Raw genomic sequence first — 18,985 nt, 5'->3', positions numbered from 1 at the left:
CAAGTAACTGAAAATTTCAAGTCAAAAAGACTTACACAACAAGAAACATTTCTTATTTTACATAACAAAAAGCCCTGTGATAGGACGGCTCCCAAGTTAGTGACATCACTAAGAACCCAGTTTCTCTCCATTTTTCTGCTTTGCCACCCTTTGTGGAAGTCTACTGCCTTGCCCTTACGTTATTAGCTTGTGATAAAATGGCAGCCACTGCTATGAGTATCACATAAAAACACAAAAATGTCGAATAAAAGAAATATCCCTGTTTCTCTTTTAAGAAGGAGCTAATCTTCTCGTTTCTTTTTGGTTTGAAGTATATCACATGTTCAGGCTTACACTGTCTCTAGTAAGAGGAAGAGTAAGGGTCACTTGAAATAGCTTAACTTCATCAAGACCCAGCCTCAGGAAGCTAGGGATGGTCACAATCCACCTGGAAGCACAAGGGCCTCACTAAGGAGGGGATACTGAATAGAACTGGGATTCAGTTAGGAAGGAGGTGGGTACCACGCCCATGGGAAGAGACAACCAACAGTGCCCACTGCAGACATACCTGAGAAAGTGCTGCAGGTAGGATGGAAGGTGATGGGCAAGTCAGTACACTCAGGGCAGGCTGTTCTTTTCAGGGGTGCTGCTGCCTGGTTCTCATTCTCCAAACAGGTGAGGGGAGCTCTGTTTTAGGAAACTGGATGGGCAAGAAACAAAGGCAAACCTAGCGGATGTCCTTACAGTATATGCTTGTATATGTAACATAATTTTGCATTTTTATCTGCATAAATATATTAAAGTATGTACCTAAAAGATGTATACATTTTATCTGTATAAATATCTTTAAAGTATGGAGTTAAAAGGGCTTCCCAGGTGGCTCAGCAGTGAAGAATCTGCCTGCCAAAGCAGGAGACAGGGGTTTGATCCCTGGGTTGGGAAGATCTGGAGAAGGAAATGGCAACCCACTCCAGTATTCTTGCCTGGGAATCTCATGGACAGAGGAGCTTGATGGGCTACAGTCCATGGGGTCACAAAGAGCTGGACACAAGTTAGTGACTAAACAACACCAGCAACATGGAGTTAAAAAGATGAAAGGGGTAGAATTTTCAATGTCAAGCACTTGAGCACTCTCTACCTAGGCTGTATGCTTTCCTGGGTTTCCCGGGCATGGTCCTCTACAAACTCTGACTCATTAGATGACTATGTGTCAGACCACTTGTACTAATTCTTCATTGGGAATGTGTGGTCCCTGTACCTGTGAAGAAGCCAAGAACTTTCAGGTGACGTTTCCACATCATCATAAACTATCTCCAGGAAAAAAAACCATGTTTGCTTTTCTGGGTCACACCTAGTCCTGCTCTCGCTGACGGGTGGAGGACTGTTATTTCATGAAGTCTAGACTTGTTATCCTGCCCCAGGTGCACACCTGCTCTCCTATGACTCAGCCACGAGAAAGCCGCCCAACAGGTACCTGGCCTCCCACTCCAGACCACCTTTTGAAAGTCACTTATAGCTCCCTTTTGCCCATTCTTATCTCTTCTATTGGGCTTTCCAGGTGGTGCTTGTGGTAAAGAACCCTGCTGCCAATGCAGGAAACGTAAGAGATGCAGGTTCAATCTCTGGGTCAAGAAGACTTCTGGAGGAGGGCATGGCAAGCCATGACTTAGCATGCACTCACACATCCCTTCTATCACCCTGAAGGTGGACTTTTCAACCTTGTGTTGCAATTTTTAGAGTGCGTGAGTGCTCAGTTACTTCAGTCCTGTCTGACTCTTTGCGACCCCATGGACTATAGCCTGCCAGGCTCCTCCAGGCTAGTAATTTTCCAGAAGCACAAGTTGTCAAGACAAGTGAGTGATCTTGCCAGCTAAACTGCCATAAAACTGTCCTTTTATGAGTAAAGTCAATGTTTTCTCAAGCAGGGGTCTATCAGCTGGATACCAAATCAACTCTACCTTGAAAGGGTCAAAAATGAAACACCTTAGCTGCATGTTGCTAAGGGGCACATTATTGTCCATTAGAGGCCCTCCAGACATCATTTGTTAGAGAATGAATCTACCAGTAGCATGTGGCCTGTTGGGTCAAAGTCCTGCTTATAGCTGGCTAACCTCCCTTGAAGACCCTAATAGGGCCTTTCTTTCTACAAAAAGGTCCTACTTTTCCAGGGAAGCAGTACAGTTTAGAGGTTAAGGGCTCTATGCTGGAGTTACTGCATTCAAATCCCAGTTCTGCCACTTACCTGGCATAGGATCTTAGGGAAGTAATTTCACATCTCTGTGAATGTGTTCTCATCTGCAGGATGGTACAATAGGTGTGTCTACTTCATATGCAGGTTGTAATTGTGACATGTAAAGTAATTGGTATATACCATGCTCAATAAATGTCAGTGGTTAATATCATTATTTTTTCAATGTTTATGTTCTTTAACCCAGAAGTTCTGCTTCTAGGAATTTTTTCCAAGAAAGTAATTGTAGATTTATTAAAAAAAAAAAAAAAAAAAAAAAACCATTCCTTTAGCATATTTCATAATGTCAAAATCTAGGTACAATCTAAATATCCAAGGGTGAGTAATCAGTTGAATAAATTACAATATATCCATGAAATGAAACACTAGTCAATAATTAAATACCAGTATATCTCTGGATATGACATGGAATGATGTTCAAGATGAAAGTGAAAAAGTTGGCTTAAAACTCAGCATTCAGAAAACTAAGATCACAGCACCTGGTCCCATCACTTCATGGCAAATAGTTGGGGAAACAGTGGAAACAGTGACAGACTTTATTTTGGGGGGCTCCAAAAATCACTGCAGATGGTGACTGCAGCCATGAAATTAAAAGACACTTACTCCTTGGAAGGAAAGTTATGACCAACCTAGACAGCATATTAAAAAGCAGAGACATTACTTAGCCAACAAAGGTCCATCTAGTCAAAGCTATGGTTTTTCCAGTAGTCATGTATGGACGTGAGAGTTGGACTATAAAGAAAGCTGAGTGCCAAAGAATTGATGCTTTTGAACTGTGGTGTTGGAGAAGACTCTTGAGAGTCCCTTGGACAGCAAGGAGATGCAACCAGTTCATCCTAAAGGAAATCAGTCCTGAATATTCATTGGAAGGACTGATGTTGAAGCTGAAGCCCCAATACTTTGGCCACCTGATGTGAAGAACTGATTCATTTGAAAAGACCCTGATGCTGGGAGAGATTGAGGGCAGGAGGAGAAGGGGACGACAGAGGATGAGATGGTTGGATGGCATCATCGACTTGATGGGCATGAGTTTGAGTAAACTCCAGGATTTGGTGATGGATAGGGAGGCCTGGCAGGCTGCAGTCCATGGGGTCGCAAAGAGTTGGACATAAATGAGCAACTGAACTCAACTGAACTGATGTTCATGAAATATGGCTAATAAGTGATTAAAATATATATATATATATAATGATGTAGTAGATATCATTTTATAAAAAATAGATACATTTTAAAAAAATATAAAAAATAATGAGCATACATGCATGCAAGGAAAAGGGTATACCAAGGTGTTAATGGTATTTAGGGTTTTAGACTAGTTTTCCTTATATATGCTTTTAATTTATCTATAATTATAAATAATCCATATAAAAATCCAAAGAATTCCAAACTGTGTTGTCTTCTTCCTGTCTTGGGCGTGGCTGACTGACCTGAATCTGCTCAGGAAATTAGAGCAAGGCTGTTCCAAGAGTAGGCACCCAGTCAAGAGCAGCTCACCCATGGGCATATCCAGTGACCCATGAGGTGTGAGGACCTCTGCCCAACACGGGGACAGTGAACATCTGACAGAGCCACTCTCCTGGGATCTGGACTAGAGAGTGGGGAATGGAGAGGGGGCAGTCTGGCAGTTGCAGAGAACAAACTTGGACCTGTGAGATGGGCCAGAGGCTCTACAGGAAAAAGAAACCATGGGGAAAAGGAGCAGAGGGGATTTCCAGTGTGGCCTTTGGCTCCTCATGGCTTACTGGTTCTTGGATCAGCTTTAGTCCACAGCTGTCTTTAAAATCAACCTCAGTTCTGAGAGTATTTTTGAGTGAGTTTCTATGTCTCACAGAAAAAACATCTGAATGACCAATTCCCCTACTACTGTCTTCCCAAATGGATCATGTATTTGTTTAGAGCAGCAGCATATCTTCCACACCATGCACTTGTAGCTCAAGTCTGGGCAGAGTTTGCACTAAAGCCATTTCAGTCATGTCCTACTCTGCAACCCCATGGATTGTAGCCTGCCAGGCTCCTCTGGCCATGGGGATTCTAGGCAAGAATACTGGAGTGGGTTGCCATGCCCTTCGCCAGGGCTCTTCCTGACCCAGGGATCAAATCCAGGTCTCTTTTGTCTCCTGCATTGGTAGGCAGGTTCTTTACCACTAGCACCATGCAGAATTTAGTTGTTCATTTAATGCTTCATGTGTTCATTTCCACACTCAACAAATATGCAACGTGTGTTTATGATGTGCTAGGTACATTTCTGAGCTCTAGGGATATAAGGATAAAACAATGAACAAAATAGACAAAAAAATCTCTGCCCCCTGGATTGGTAAGATATAATAAATAAAATATATACAATTAAGTTTTAGGTCACAAAAAGTGCTCATGTGAAAAATAAATCAGGAGAGGGCACACTAGGGTGGAGGGATGGGAGGAAGAAGGAGTTGTAATTGTAAATAACATAGTCAGGGAAGAGAAAAACATGGGAACAAAGCCCTAAAGGAGATAAGGAGGCAAGCCATACAATTATTTGGGGGAAGAGCATTCCAGGCAGAGAAAACAGCAAGTGCAGAAGCCTGAGGCAGAGAGAGCCTGGTGTGTTTGAGAAAGATCAGTGACACCAATGTACCGGAGCAGAGCAAGCAAGGAGGAGAGAGAGGCTCTTGGAAATGGATCCATGCCCAAAGCATGATGGGACCCGAGGACAAGGGAGGTGTAAGGGAGGCAGAGATTGTTCCTGAGAGGGATGTGTTGAGGTGAAGCCTAGACCTCCAATCTAAGATTGGAAAGTGAAACCTGAGCCCTTGCTTTGGGTCCTACCTTTGAGTAGGAGAAGAAGTCAGCGAGGGAAGAGAGGGGCTGGATCACATGGCTGGGTCACAGAGGGTGCAGAGGACCCTGGCTTCTACTTCTAGAGATGTGAGGAGACGCAGGGAGCTTTTGAGCAGAATAGAGGCATGTTTGACTCAGGTTTAACAGATCACCCAGGCTGCTGTGAGGAAAATGGCCTGGAGGGAGGCCAGGATACGGTGTTTGCGCAACACCAGGGGAGATGATGGACATACAGATGAGGGTGGGAGTCATAGCTGTGGTGAGAAGAGGCAAAACCACATTCTAAATGTGATTTGAAGGTGGATCATCTCAACAAACATGATATCCTAGAGAGATATGGTCCAAAACAAAGGCTCTGGCTCCAGTTCCAGGTTTAGGTTGAAGGTCAACATGTCCCTCCCAGGAACAACCATTATCTGTTCTCATATGACTCATTTTGGTTTTGAACAACAGGGCATTTCCATGGGTCTCTGCCTGGATGAATCTTCTTTCTTAAATGATGCCCAACTTTCCTTCCTTCTGACTGTTCACCGCCAATTGTCAAATAATTGAAAGAACCGCATTGTCCTTTTTGTGATCTTATCAAGTCTTTGGCAAGTTCAGACGGAGTAGCAAAATTCCCCTTTAAAATTAATTTACACATTTTCGTTGAAGATGAAAAAACAGATTCTGCATAGCCTTGGAAGCAAGCAGGGGAGGGAGACACTAAGGAATGCTCAAGGCCAGTGTCCTAGAGAAAAGTTGCCTCTCAGTTGAAAGCTGAGAATCAATTCAGGGGGGTGATTATAGTACCTTCTGCGTCATGAATCACTGCTGAGGCATATCAAACAGTGCCCTGTGGTCTCCAAGACTTAATATGCCTCCAAATATAGCTAATAAGTTACTGGGAAGAATTTTAGCCCCTTGATAAACATCTCACTGAGGCTGAACAATGTAACTTCTGGAAATTAATAACCAGACCTCCTCCCTCAGCTTCACCTCCCACGAACAAAACACTGTTCATCAAGAGAGTGCAGACAGCTTTGAAACATACGTTGTCCCCATTTTTCCAGCTATGAACAAAGGATGAATTAACAACCCAGAAGAAAATTATGCTCACAATCATGCCAGGAATGGGGCTGTTGAGTTTCTGAGTCAAACAGTACCAGAGCTAATGTCTGCCAATGCATGTGGCTTAATTGCTCTAAGTCATTTTCAAGGAGCTGTACCAGAGGCTGACAGGCTTTGTTGGAATTATTGGAATTTTTTCAGGCTCTGTCTTGTTGGCCTACCTCATGCAGGAGTCAGATGAAATGTCAGAAGTGCAACTGCCTAAACTCCAAGTCACAAATTTTCTGCCCTGCCTGTGCTCATGGCTTTTCTCTGAAGTCCTTTGACTTTGGGGTCAAATGATCTGGATTTGAAATTTAACTTCGCCACTTCTAGTTGTATGGCCTTTAACAAGAGGCTTAATTAGCATCATTCAACAAATATTTATTGACTACCTACTGTGTTCCAAGTACTGTAAACACTGATGAGTACATAGTTTTTGGAGCCTTGATTTCCTCATATGTTGATCCCACTCATATCCCCTCCTTTGAGAAGAAGCTTAGTAGAGAGCAGGGTTAGTGAGAAGTGAGATGTTTGCTAAGCAGTCAGCACAGAGTAGGTACACAGAGAATGATATTCATTATTGTGATTTTAAGGGTGTATTCATGAGACTTATCTGCTGGTCCAGTGGCTAAGATTCTGAGCTCCCAATGCAGGGGGCCAGCGGGGTTTGATCCTTGGTCATGGAACTAGATTCCACACGGTGCAACTAAGAACGGATATAGCCAAATAAATAAATATTTTTCTTTTTTTTTTAAAAATGATTCTCCAGAAAGTAGTCATATTTTACAAGGGGATAAAGAAAACCTGGTCCTCTTTGAGAATGTAATCAGAAGTCCACTCCAGAATTTCACACTCTTTTGAAGCAGTCTTTCACTGGTCCCTGCCCATGTTTCCAAGATGATTAATTTCATGGCAGCCTGATTGGACCATAGGGTCCCCAAATATTTGGTCAGACATTATTTTGGGTGTTTCTGTGAGCGTATAAGCCAAGTAAAGCAGATTGCCCTCTTCCATGTTTGTGGCCCAAACATCAACTGAAGCCTTGAATGAACAAGAAGGCTGATCATCCCCTGAGTAGGAGAGAATCCTTTCCTGTCTGAGTGCTGTCAGAATAGGACATCATTTTTTCCCCCTGCCTTCAGACTTAAATGGAAACATAGGTCCTTCTGGGGTCTTGAGGCTACCAGCCTTTGGACACAAACTATACCATCAGCTTTCCTGATTCCTAGGCCTTTAGACTTGGTTTGACTAACCCCCACAGCTCTCCCAGACCTCCAGCTAGCTGACTCATCCAGCAGATCTAGGGACTTGCTGGCCTCATAACTGCGTGAGCTGTAAGAACTTATTAACTTGTATATGGTGTTTGGTAGAGAACTCAGAAACAATAAGAAGTTACTACCCCAATTAACTGGGCTTTCCAGGTTTAGTGATAAAGAATCCGCCTGCCAATGCAAGAGATGCAAGAGACATGGGATTGATCCCTGGCTTGGAAAGATCCCCTGGAAGAGGAAATGGCAACCCACTCCAGTATTCTTGCCTGGGAAATTCCAGGGACAGAGGAGCCTGGTGGGCTACAGTCCATGGGGTCGCAAAGAATCTGACATGACGGAGCGTCTGAGCCACATCCCAATTAACTAAATTTGCTTTGAAATTTTTTTCCACTTTATTATTTTCAAAATAGCCTTAGCTTTAAAAAAAAATGTATTTTCATCTCTTGATTTCCAGAAAGTAGATAAAAATATCTTACTACTTTAGATTAAATAATTCTCTCCACAGTCAAGCATGTATCAAGGAGAACTGCATTCCCTTGTTTCAGCCTCTTTTAACATACCTGCCTTTAACAAATGTGTGGATTAAGCGTTGCATACAGTATAATATTTCAGTATATTCTAGCCATGAATTTCCCAACACTTAATCAGGAAAGTAAATAGCACTGGGATTAAAATACTTCAAGCGATCTGGGTAAGTAGTTTTCATTTTACAGGATCCCTTTGCTAAGGCAGCATTGCTTATACATCACAGATGAGTCTAGGGTCTACAGATCCAACTCTGGCTTCGGTGGTTTCCTGGTGTCAAGGACACAATCCTCCTTGCATTATCTAGTTTCACTGCCAGTGGGAAGAAAAACATTGTCTTCTTCTTTTCTCCAATCACACCTAAACCCATATCACATGGGACCTGTAGAAGCTGTGTCTCAGCTCAAAGAAAAGTACAGTGATGTCCCCCACATGCCTGCTGAAAACCTATCTGGATCAAGGTGAGTGAAGGCCTTCCTCAACCTTCTCAATGCCTCACACACTTCCCTTCCAACCTCAGGGTCAGTCCCTGTTCCCAGTCTGCCTTCAGGGAAGTCTTGGTTCTAGCCAGTCCTGGGAGAAGGGTTGCTTTTTCCTGGGAGAGCTTTGGGAAGGCTAGCTGAGGCCTGGATGGCCCTCATCCAAACGAACACACGGTACCCAGAGTCATCTTTTGATGACCTTTGCTCAGGGAGGAGGCAGAATGTGAACAGTCCCCAAATCCTCCTTCTTTGGCTCTATGATGTGCTATCTTATTATTTCCAGATGTTTTTTCCTAATAATAGTTGCTTTATCTAAAGTGAGAGTGAGTCTGCATTCCCTGAACACACAGTGGACATGGGGAAATAATTTTAAAAGAGTGGGAAAATAGAATATTTGCAATTAAGTACATTTTTTTTTGCCTGGATGATTCTCCTAGTTGATAATCCACCCATGATGGCATGCATATTGGAAAGGAACAAATAAAACTATCCTTATTTTCAGATAACATATGTCCATGTAGAAAATCCCAAAGAATCTTTTCTAAAGAGCCCCAAACAAACAAAAACAAAGCAAACAAACAAAAAACCTTGTCTCACTAATAACTTAGCTAGGTGACAGGATACAAGGTCATTATTATAATATCAATTGTATTTCCCATATACTGTCAATGACCATGTGAAAGCTAAAGTTAAAAAAATAGTACCATTTATACTACACCCCCTCCCAAATAAAATATATAGACATAATTCTAACAAAACATGTATAGGACTTGTTTTCAAAAGACTATAAAATGCTGATGAAAAGAACTAAGGAAGATGTAAATAAATGGAAAAACATGCCATGTTAACATCTTGGAAACCCAACCTAGTAAAGATGTCAATTCTCCCCTAGTTGATGTATAGGTTTTAACGCAATTTCTATCAAAACCCCAGCAAAATTTTTATTGGTTTAGACAAGATTATTATAAAGTATGTGTGGAAAGGCAAAGGAATTAGAATAGAAAATAATTTTAGAAAAGAAGACTAAAGTGGGAGAAATCACTCAATTTTAAGATTTACTATATAACTACAGTATTCAAGATAATGTGTCTTATGGAGGAATAAATACACAGATCAATGAAGAAGAAGAGATAGAGAAGCCAGAGATAAGTCCACACACGTGGACTTCAATAGAGAAGCCAGAGATAAGTCCACACACGTACAGTCAACTGATTTTTGACAAAGGAGCAAAAAATACTCAATGGAGGAAGGATAGGTTTTTTAAAACAGATGAGGCTAACAATTGAATGTCCATAGGCAAAAAACAAAACAAAACAACACTCAAACCACACACTTTATACAAAATTAATTCATAAAGGATCATAGATTTAAATGTAAAATTATACAACCTTTGGAAGAAAACACAAAAAACCTTCAAGATCTAGGGGAAAGTAAAGAGTTCTTAAACATGACACTAAAAGTGCAATCCATAAATGGAAACATTAAGTTGTACTTCATCAAAATTAAAATCTTTTTTCTGTGAAAGACTCTGTGAAGAGGATGAAAAGACATGCTACAGACTAGCAGAAAATACTTGCAAACCATTCATGTGGCAAAGGACTCATGTCTAGAACATAAAGGACTTTCAAAACTCACTACTAAACAGGGGTTGGGGGGTTGGGGGGGGGTGTGACTATAAAGGTGAAGCACCGGGGATTCTTTGTGGTGACAAAATGTTCTAGATCTTGATTGAGGTGGTGGTTACACACATTTGCACATGTGAAAAGATTTCATAGACTCATATGTAAACAAAGGAAATCTGAATAAGATCTGTGCCTTTTACGCATGTCAATTTCCTGGCAGTGACATTGTCCTGCAGTTACGTTTACCAATAGGGGAAAGTGGCGGACGGTATACACAACGTCTCTGTACCATTTTCTGCAACATTCTTTGAGTCTCTAATTATTTCCAAAGTAAAAGTCTTTAAAAATGGTTGCCTGGATGGTCCCCACCAGTAGATAACCCTCAGGATTACTGTAACTTTCCCACCATAGACAGCAGATCTTTACAGGAACGGACTGGGGCTTTTATCTCTTTATGACGTCCATAGGCTGAGCACAGACATGCTCAGTATGCTCCTAAATGACAGCTGTCCTTGACCTCCTTTGGTTCCCTCTTCCTACTGGGGTGCCTGCCTCCCTTGCCTTTACTTACAACTGCCTGAGATTTTCATCACCCAGTCCCAGAGGAGCTCTCCTTCTTCCAGATTCTTCAGATTCTGACGGTAACAGAAGGCTAGTCCAAATGAATTCTGTACCATTCTACACCTTCCAAATGAGAGTAAGTTCTTTGAGGCAGACTCTCTTTCTGTCATGTGCACCCCTGTATCTCCATCCCCTAGAACAGCGCCCAACATGTAATAGGGACTCCGGAAATATTTACGGACTGAGGGACTGACTATCCATTAAACAAATACAAAAAAGAAAAGAGCAGAAACAATCTTGCATGCAAATTAAGAAACAGGTCTACAGGTCTCTCCCCAGGAAGGAGGCAGCAACCTCTGTCACATATGTGTGCCTTATATAAGGCCACCTAACACACATTCAAGGGCCACCCTGTGTGCAGTGATTTCTCCCTCAGGATTCCGACAAATGCTGCAAAGAAGGGGCGCTGTGCAGTGTCCTCAGCTGAATTCTACTCAAAAGCACTTACTGAGCACTACTGCCAACCCCAGGGATTCAGAGGTGAGCAAAGCCCTCTTCCTGCCCTAAAGGAGCTCCTGGTACCATTGGGGGAGACAGACAGGCAAGCAGACCATTCCAATAGGTAAGCCCAGGGTGCTAGGACAGTGAGCAGAGTGGAATCCCAGTTGAGCTTGGGGGTGACAAGGAATATTCCCCAAGGCATCAGACAGATGGGGAGTTGAGCAGATAATCATTCCTGAGAGCATAGTGTCTCTCAGACTTCTCTGGGCTAAATGCCTCAGTGAGCCCCCTACCAACCCCAAAGGAAAGTTAATTCTTTCTACTCAACTGAATCTGGAGAACAAGTAGCATCAGACAAGTAAGAGGAAGGAAAGGGTGCTCCCAGGTCAAGAGAGCAGGAGGTGGTGCTACATGATATATGAGGCCTGTCAGTGCAGATAGCTTCTATCACTGGGTTAGAATTTGACTGCAATTAAGGTGAGAATGAGAACCAGGAATCACTGACTGGAGCCAGACCCTGGAAAGCTTCGTTTGGTGCTCCCATGAATGCCAACAGTCTTCAGACCAGGCCCTGTGGAAGCCTGGCATTCGAGGGACTGAGCCAGAATTGCTGCAAATGTTTGGTTCAACTTCACTTTAAATGTTTTTAGGAGAAAGTTGTAGCAGATGCTATAGCAGATACCTCCTGCTCCTTAACATTTCAGGCCATACCTGCACGCTCTGAAGTGCCAGCTCTTGAGCAGACCAAGAACTTTTTCTGACTGCCAGGGTTCACTGAGCCTGGCCACATGGCTGGTTGCCCACACCCCCACAGACCTCAAACAATGCAGTTGGTTATAAAACACCAGTTTTATTTCCCCTTGGGAGAAATAATAGTGGGCCACATGTCCTATGCTGGCTCCCAGAGTTCCCCAATGGACTTACATTCTGTTTGTCCATGGCGGGATTTACAACACGATCTTCCCTTTATTGGCTGCCTTCCCTGTCCAGTCTCACGTCCCAGTCCCTGCAGAAGTTTCCTGGGAGCACTTCCCAGATAAATAGCCGCATTTCAATCCTTATGTCAAGATCTGTTTCTAAGGTAGCCCAAATTAAGACACACTCATACACACACACACACACACACACACACACACACACTATCTCTGGTTGGAATAAAAGAAACTGGCAAGAGTGAAGAAAAATACTGGGGAGAAGAACACTGGTTGAGGATGAGGTGGCAGGAGATTTATTTGTCACTAAATATCTTTCTCTTACCTTTTGGCTTTTGGATCATGTCCATGGATTTTATATTTAAAAAATAAAACACCTTTTTTTTTTTTTTTTGAGAGCTGTGAGTTGAGTTTTATTTGGGGCAAAATGAGGACTGCAGCCCAGGAGGTGGCATCTCAGGTAGCTTTGAGAGATTGCTCTAAAGCGGCAGTGGGCGAAGGTCAATATATAAAGTTTTGGTGAATGGGGAGTTCAATACCATTAAGCACTCAGTTTACAAAAGGGTTTTTTGTTAGTCATGAGGCTCTGATGCCACTGTGAAGGAATTTAGTGCTTCTCTAGATATGAGGAGATGCAAGGACTGAGATCATAAAATGTGTTCCTAAAAACCTCCAACTATCTAAAGACCTGTCCCACCAGATTCACTGGAGCACAGAGTGCCTCACTCCACCCTGAACTCCCTTATGGGGTGTTGAAGGTCAATAGCTAGAGCAGCATGGGGTTCAATCTCTGTAGAGGCAGATGGCAAATGCCTTTGCTGTTCAGTTGTTGGCAATGCTCTTGGTAAGTGCCAATTTGTAGTTGACATGGCCCCCTTGTGGTCACAAATCAGACCATAGCTTGGGGGGCATTTCATGACTATTCTCGCATAGCTGGGAAGCCTTGTTCCCAGTTCTGAAGGTTTTTGTTGATAGGCCACTCAATGCACTATTACTGGACTAGGTCTTAATAGTCAAAGATCTCTGGACACCTGTCTTCTAGTCATGGTCCAGGAAAGTATTCCCTTTTGTTTCATCTTCCCATATCTAGAGTTACACTATTACAACCATTGATCATATATCGAGCTATACATTTGGTCAACTGCTTCAAGTCTAGTCATCATTATTTTCATTGGAGGCTTAGGTAATACACTTGGTAATACAAGAAACAATAATCGTGTGAAACAGGCAAAATACAAATAGTATAGTTAATAACAGTGGAATTAAAAGTAAATATTTTAGCCATGAGCCTCCCATACCAAACCAGTTTTTAAAAGATTGTCAAGACTAGGGAATGGGTCACTTAGGCAGAAATATGATTTTTCATATGGTTCATCAAGTGTGTTACATTAAAGGATTTATCAGGAATGAAAATATAGCATTCACTTTGAATTGTAGCACAGATATCTTCCTGTGACGCTGTGAAGTGTCAAGGGCCTTGCAGTTGTGTAGCACTGCCTTTCTCATCATAGAGATCTCAGAATTCAATAAGCTAATAGCCTGGCTACTATCATTTAAAGCTTATGAAAGTTGTTAAGGCTTCGATATAGCCAATTATATCCTCCAACCTCAGTGAAGACACACACACAGACACAAAAAGCTGCTAAATGGTCATACCAGTAGATTACAGATCTTTGACCAATTGGGATCATACCAGTGGTAGATTGGTTGGGGTTACCTCTAATTTGTTAATGTGTATGACCTTAAATTCATGGAAATCCAGGCTACACCTTTGTATTCATTCCTGTAGATATCAAGGCCATAAATTAGTGCCACAAATCCACTGAGTTCCATACCAATTGCTCTCTCTAAGGGTAATAATAGGCATAGTTCATAAAACACCCAGCTTTGTCTCATAATATTACCAGGTTGGTCATTTTTAGTATGATTTAATTGTTCCCAACATAGAGGAGCTTTTAAATTTAAATGATCATAGTCTGGTGTTAGCCACATAGATTTATCCCATTATTGTGGGAGTTTTCCTTTTAATAGATGAAAGGTTAGTTTTTTGATTGAGACTTAGCTTGTCACTCTGATTGAGTTTGAACGACTCTAAGAGAAAATTTAAATTATGGCCAGGATCAGAGCAGGTATTATTAATTGGCCAGATGAGAGGATCTCATCTAGTAATATCATGAATAGACAGAACAGGACTGAACTCTCATCTAAAATAAATTTCCTAGGGGGTATCCAATCAGAGTCCTGAAAGAGAGAAATCCACCAAGGTAACCCAGAATTACTAGACACAGGTTATTGGCCACAACCCAACAATTGAATTGAGATTTAAACTAGCATAGAATCATGTCCATGATAGAAAACATTTGATTGATAGGCACAGGTCCAAGGAATCAAGAAAACATTGTAAATGATCATATGAATCAGTTCCAGCATCTTGGGCAAGCTGTCTACTTCTGATCTTGTGGTCTTCTCATCCTAGTGTGGTGCAGCTTCAGCTCTGAGACTCGTTTTAAAGTGAGTTTGAGGTCAGCAAGCCTCTCTATAGGCCAGTCCAGCTTAGGGGCCTTTGGAAGTGGGAGTTAATTCAAGAGTCAATTTCCCTCCATTTCACTGTGCATGAGTCAGTTAACAGTATCTGACAGAAAGGTCCATCCATCCAGGTTGGAGACAGTTTCTTAAATTATGTCTTTTTCCGGTCTTGGTTGCAGGTCATGCCTGAGGCATCCAAGTTAGTCTGCACTCCCTGAGGAGGCTGATGGGTGCAAGGGGCCACTGCTGGTACCAAAGCTCCAGTTCCTTGTGGAGTCCTGGCGAAAGAAGGAAGTCCACTCTGGGTCACTTCGTCGGTCGCCATAACTGTCGACTAAAAAACATGTACAACTTGAGAATTGTGAGTTAAGTTTTATTTGAGGCAAAATGAGGACTGCAGCCTGGGAGGCAGCATCTCAGATAGCTCTGAGAGACTGCTCCCTATTTAAAAAATAAAATACTTTTTAAAGAAAGAGACTCAAAATAAATACTTTAGTAGTGTTAGTCGCTCAGTCATGTCTAACTCTTTGTGACCCCACAGACTGTAGCCTCCCAGGCTCCCCTGTCCATGGGATTCTTCAGGCAAGAATACTATAGTGGATTGTCATTCCCTTTTCCAGGGGATCTTCCCAACCCAGGGATTAAACCCAGGTCTCCTGCACTGCAGGCAGACTCTTTACCATTGACCTACAGGGAAGTCCAATAAGTACTTTAAAGAACTTTAAATCATTAAAAGTACAATAAGTACTTTAAATCATTAAAAAATTAACTGTAATTTTACATCAACATAATCACATGTGCTTTATATCAAATACTACCATATTGGAGACCACCAATGCATTAATTTATGTCACTGGGCAAATGCTCTTTGTAGAGTGAGAATTGATCTTTTCTTATGGTTTGGTTCATGATTTTGAATATTTAATACACGTGTCATTGATTAGAAAGACCGTATATCTGTACAGGTGATCTCCTAAAATTCAGGCCAGTGTGTGTCCTCTTGCATCAATTTGCACAAATGCACAACCACAGTAAACAGAATAACCAAATGCAGGCTGATGAGACCTAGGTAATTACATTCACTCCCTTTCCATAATGGTCAGCTGTAGGGTCAGGATAACACTGCACGTGCACCTATCCTGATTTTGAGCTACTTCTGATGGGGCTTTTACATTTAACATAAGCAATGAAAGCAGATACTGTTAATGATTCAATATTAGACTCAAAATTGCTCCTCTGCATTCCAGATCTCAGATTTGTTTAATTAAGAGCATCCCAAGTTGGCAAGGTAGGCTGTGTAAAAATAAAACATAAAAATGTTGCTAATTTTATTACTTATATCTTTAACCATACTTTCTCAACATTGGGCAATAGAAACAAATACAGAAATAAACTGATACCAAGGATGATCTAAAACTGCAAGTGCACCATCATCAAAGAGTCTACAAATAATAAATGTGGAGAAAAGGGAACCCTCCTACGCTATTGACGGGAATGTAAATTGGTGCAGCCACTATGGAGAACAGTACAGAGGTTCCTCAAAAAACTAAAAATAGAGTTATCATATGATCCAGCAATCCCACTCCTGGGCATATATCCAGAAAAACACAAAAACTCTAATTTGGAAAGACACATGCATCTCAATATTCATAGCAGCACTGCTTATAATAGTCAACATATGAAACCTAAGAGTCCATTAACAGATAAATGGGTAAAGAAGATTACACACACACACACACACACACACACACACACACATATCCCTACAATGGACTATTAGCCTGTCCTAAAAAAGAATGAAATCACGCCATTTGCAGCACCATGGGTGGAGGTAGAGATTATCATAGTAAGTGAAATAAATCAGACAAGGATAAAATACCATATGATATCATTTATATATAGAATCTAAAAAAATGATACAAGTGAACTTATTCACAAAACAGAAATAGGCTCACAGACATAAAAACCAAACTTATTGTTACCAAAGGGGAAAAGGGTGAGAGGAGGATAAATCAGGAGGTAGGGATTAACAGATACACAGTACTAAATTTAAAATAGATAACCAACAAGGATCTACTGAAGAACATAGGAAAGTATATTCAGTATCTTGTAATAAATTTAAATAGAAAATAATTTAAAATAGAATATCTACATATGTATGAATCACTTTGCTCTACACCTGAAATTAAACTAACACTGTAAATAACCTACGCTAAAATGAGTAAATAAATAAAAAAATATAAACTGCAAGTGTATCCATGACCGTGAATTTTCAAATATTTATGCTTTTGAAATTAGCCTCGTTATTCAGAGGGGCTGGCTTCATAACAAGCAAATGTTATAAATGTAGCCTGTAAAGTACATGTCTACCAATGAAATAACTTTCTTATTTTTTTCCATTTATTTTTATTAGTTGGAGGCTAATTACTTTACAATATTGTAGTGGTTTTTGCCATACATTGACATGAATCAGCCATGGATTTACATGTGTTCCCCATCCTGATCCCCCCTCCCGCCTCCCTCCCCATCCCATTCCTCTGGGTCTTCCCAGTGCACCAGCCCTGAGCACTTGTCTCATGCATCCAACCTGGGCTGGTGGTCTGTTTCACCCTTGATAGTATACTTGTTTCAATGCTATTCTCTCAGAACATCCCACCCTCGCCTTCTCCCACAGAGTCCAAAAGTCTGTTCTGTACATCTGTGTCTCTTTTTCAGTTTTGCATATAGGGTTATTGTTACCATCTTTCTAAATTCCATATATATGCGTTAGTATTCTGTATTGGTATACTATATATATCTATATATTGGTATATATATATATATAGGTGTATATATATATATATATATATATCTTGCTGGCTTACTTCACTCTGTATAATGGGCTCCAGTTTCATCCATCTCATTAGAACTGATTCAAATGAATTCTTTTTAATGGTTGAGTAATATTCCATGGTGTATATGTACCACAGCTTCCTTATCCATTCGTCTGCTGTTGGGCATCTAGGTTGCTTCCATGTCCTGGCTATTATAAACAGTGCTGCGATGAACATTAGGGTACATGTGTCTCTTTCAGATCTGGTTTCCTCGGTGTGTATGCCCAGCAGTGGGATTGCTGGGTCATATGGCAGTTCTATTTCCAGTTTTTTAAGGAATCTCCACACTGTTCTCCATAGTGGCTGTATTCTGTTTCTTCTGTGGGTGTTCAATGTAATATTTTAGTTGAAAAATGAGTTACATTTCTACGTTTGAACCTCTGATGTGGAGGACAGCAACTAGTACAGGCTGCTGCTTAGAACAGAGCTGTGGTTAGATATGTGTGTTTCAGGCAGGCCACCCCCATCAACTGTGTGGAGAAGGGGTATCAAGGAGTGTGACCACAGCTCTCTGCCTCCTGGGAAACCACCCAGGAGGTAGTGGAAAGTCAGACTGGAGACTGATTTGCCACTGAAGCTTGACAGAGGATGGTTGACATCTCAAGTGTGCATGTGAGAGTCTGTCTCTCTGTGCGCTAAGTCGTGTCCAACTCTTTGTGACCCCATGGACTGTAGCCCACCAGACTCCTCTGTCCACGGAATTCTCCAGGCAAGAATACTGGAGTGGGTTGCCAGGCCCTCCTCCAGGGGATCTTTCCAATCCAGGGATCGAACTGGCATCTCCTGTGTCTCCCGCATTGGAGGCAGATTCTTTACCACTTGAGCCATCAGGGAAGCCCCTAGGGAAAACACATTAAATAAGAAGAGAAGTAATCGAGTGTAGGGCTGGAGAAGCAGTGTCATGGCACCATCAAGCACTCTTTCCACAGGCACAGGCGCTGATTTCACAGCCAGACCGGAAAACGCCTCCAGGAGTTGGATTCTGAATATGGCAATTGTGCTACAAATGCTTCTTGGTTGATTTATTCCCAAAGGCAAAGGATTGCATTACAACTAATCCCTCCGAAACAAATTTATCAAAGTTTCCCTATCATATCCAAACTTGCTCAAATGTCTCCATCTAGACAGAGATAACAATTGGCACTTTAAAGAAAAATTATTATGAGTTTTTTAATTGGGAAAGGTCTACATACATTGGCTACTTTTAAATGGGATCTTTTCTCATTAATGAAGGAAAAAGAGAAAAAGAAGAGAGGGAGGGACCTAGGACCACCCCAAGCATAGGCCTCAGCTCCACTGTTCCACATTTGGGAAATTAAGGAACCTAAGCTCCAGGGATCCTCTCTTGCAGTTCCAAAACTCTGTGCCTAATTTCATATTTGCAATTTCACAGCTTTTCTTAAGGCATGCCCACATTATATAGACTCCTAGGACCCCCAAACCAGAGCCAGACTTTGCCACCAGCTGATTTTGAACCCGCTTTCTCCTGCTGTCTCCTGCCAGGATTTGCTCTCCACACCTGACCACTGCTCACTTCCCAAATCACTACTTTCCCC

General features: G+C 41.6%; 1 long non-coding RNA gene across 1 annotated transcript; it reads left to right on the top strand.

Moving 5' to 3' along the window:
- The first annotated feature begins 12,446 nt into the window (after positions 1-12,446).
- Positions 12,447-17,707, top strand: LOC122678211. Its single transcript, XR_006336035.1, has 3 exons — positions 12,447-12,582; positions 17,327-17,332; positions 17,697-17,707. It is a non-coding gene; the product is annotated as an uncharacterized LOC122678211 (long non-coding RNA).
- The last annotated feature ends 1,278 nt before the right edge of the window (positions 17,708-18,985 follow it).

Source organism: Cervus elaphus, chromosome 20, assembly GCF_910594005.1.
Source record: "Cervus elaphus chromosome 20, mCerEla1.1, whole genome shotgun sequence".
Lineage (NCBI taxonomy): Eukaryota > Metazoa > Chordata > Mammalia > Artiodactyla > Cervidae > Cervus > Cervus elaphus.
Note: the sequence above shows the minus strand (reverse complement) of the source record. Positions and strands in the feature narration are given on the sequence as shown.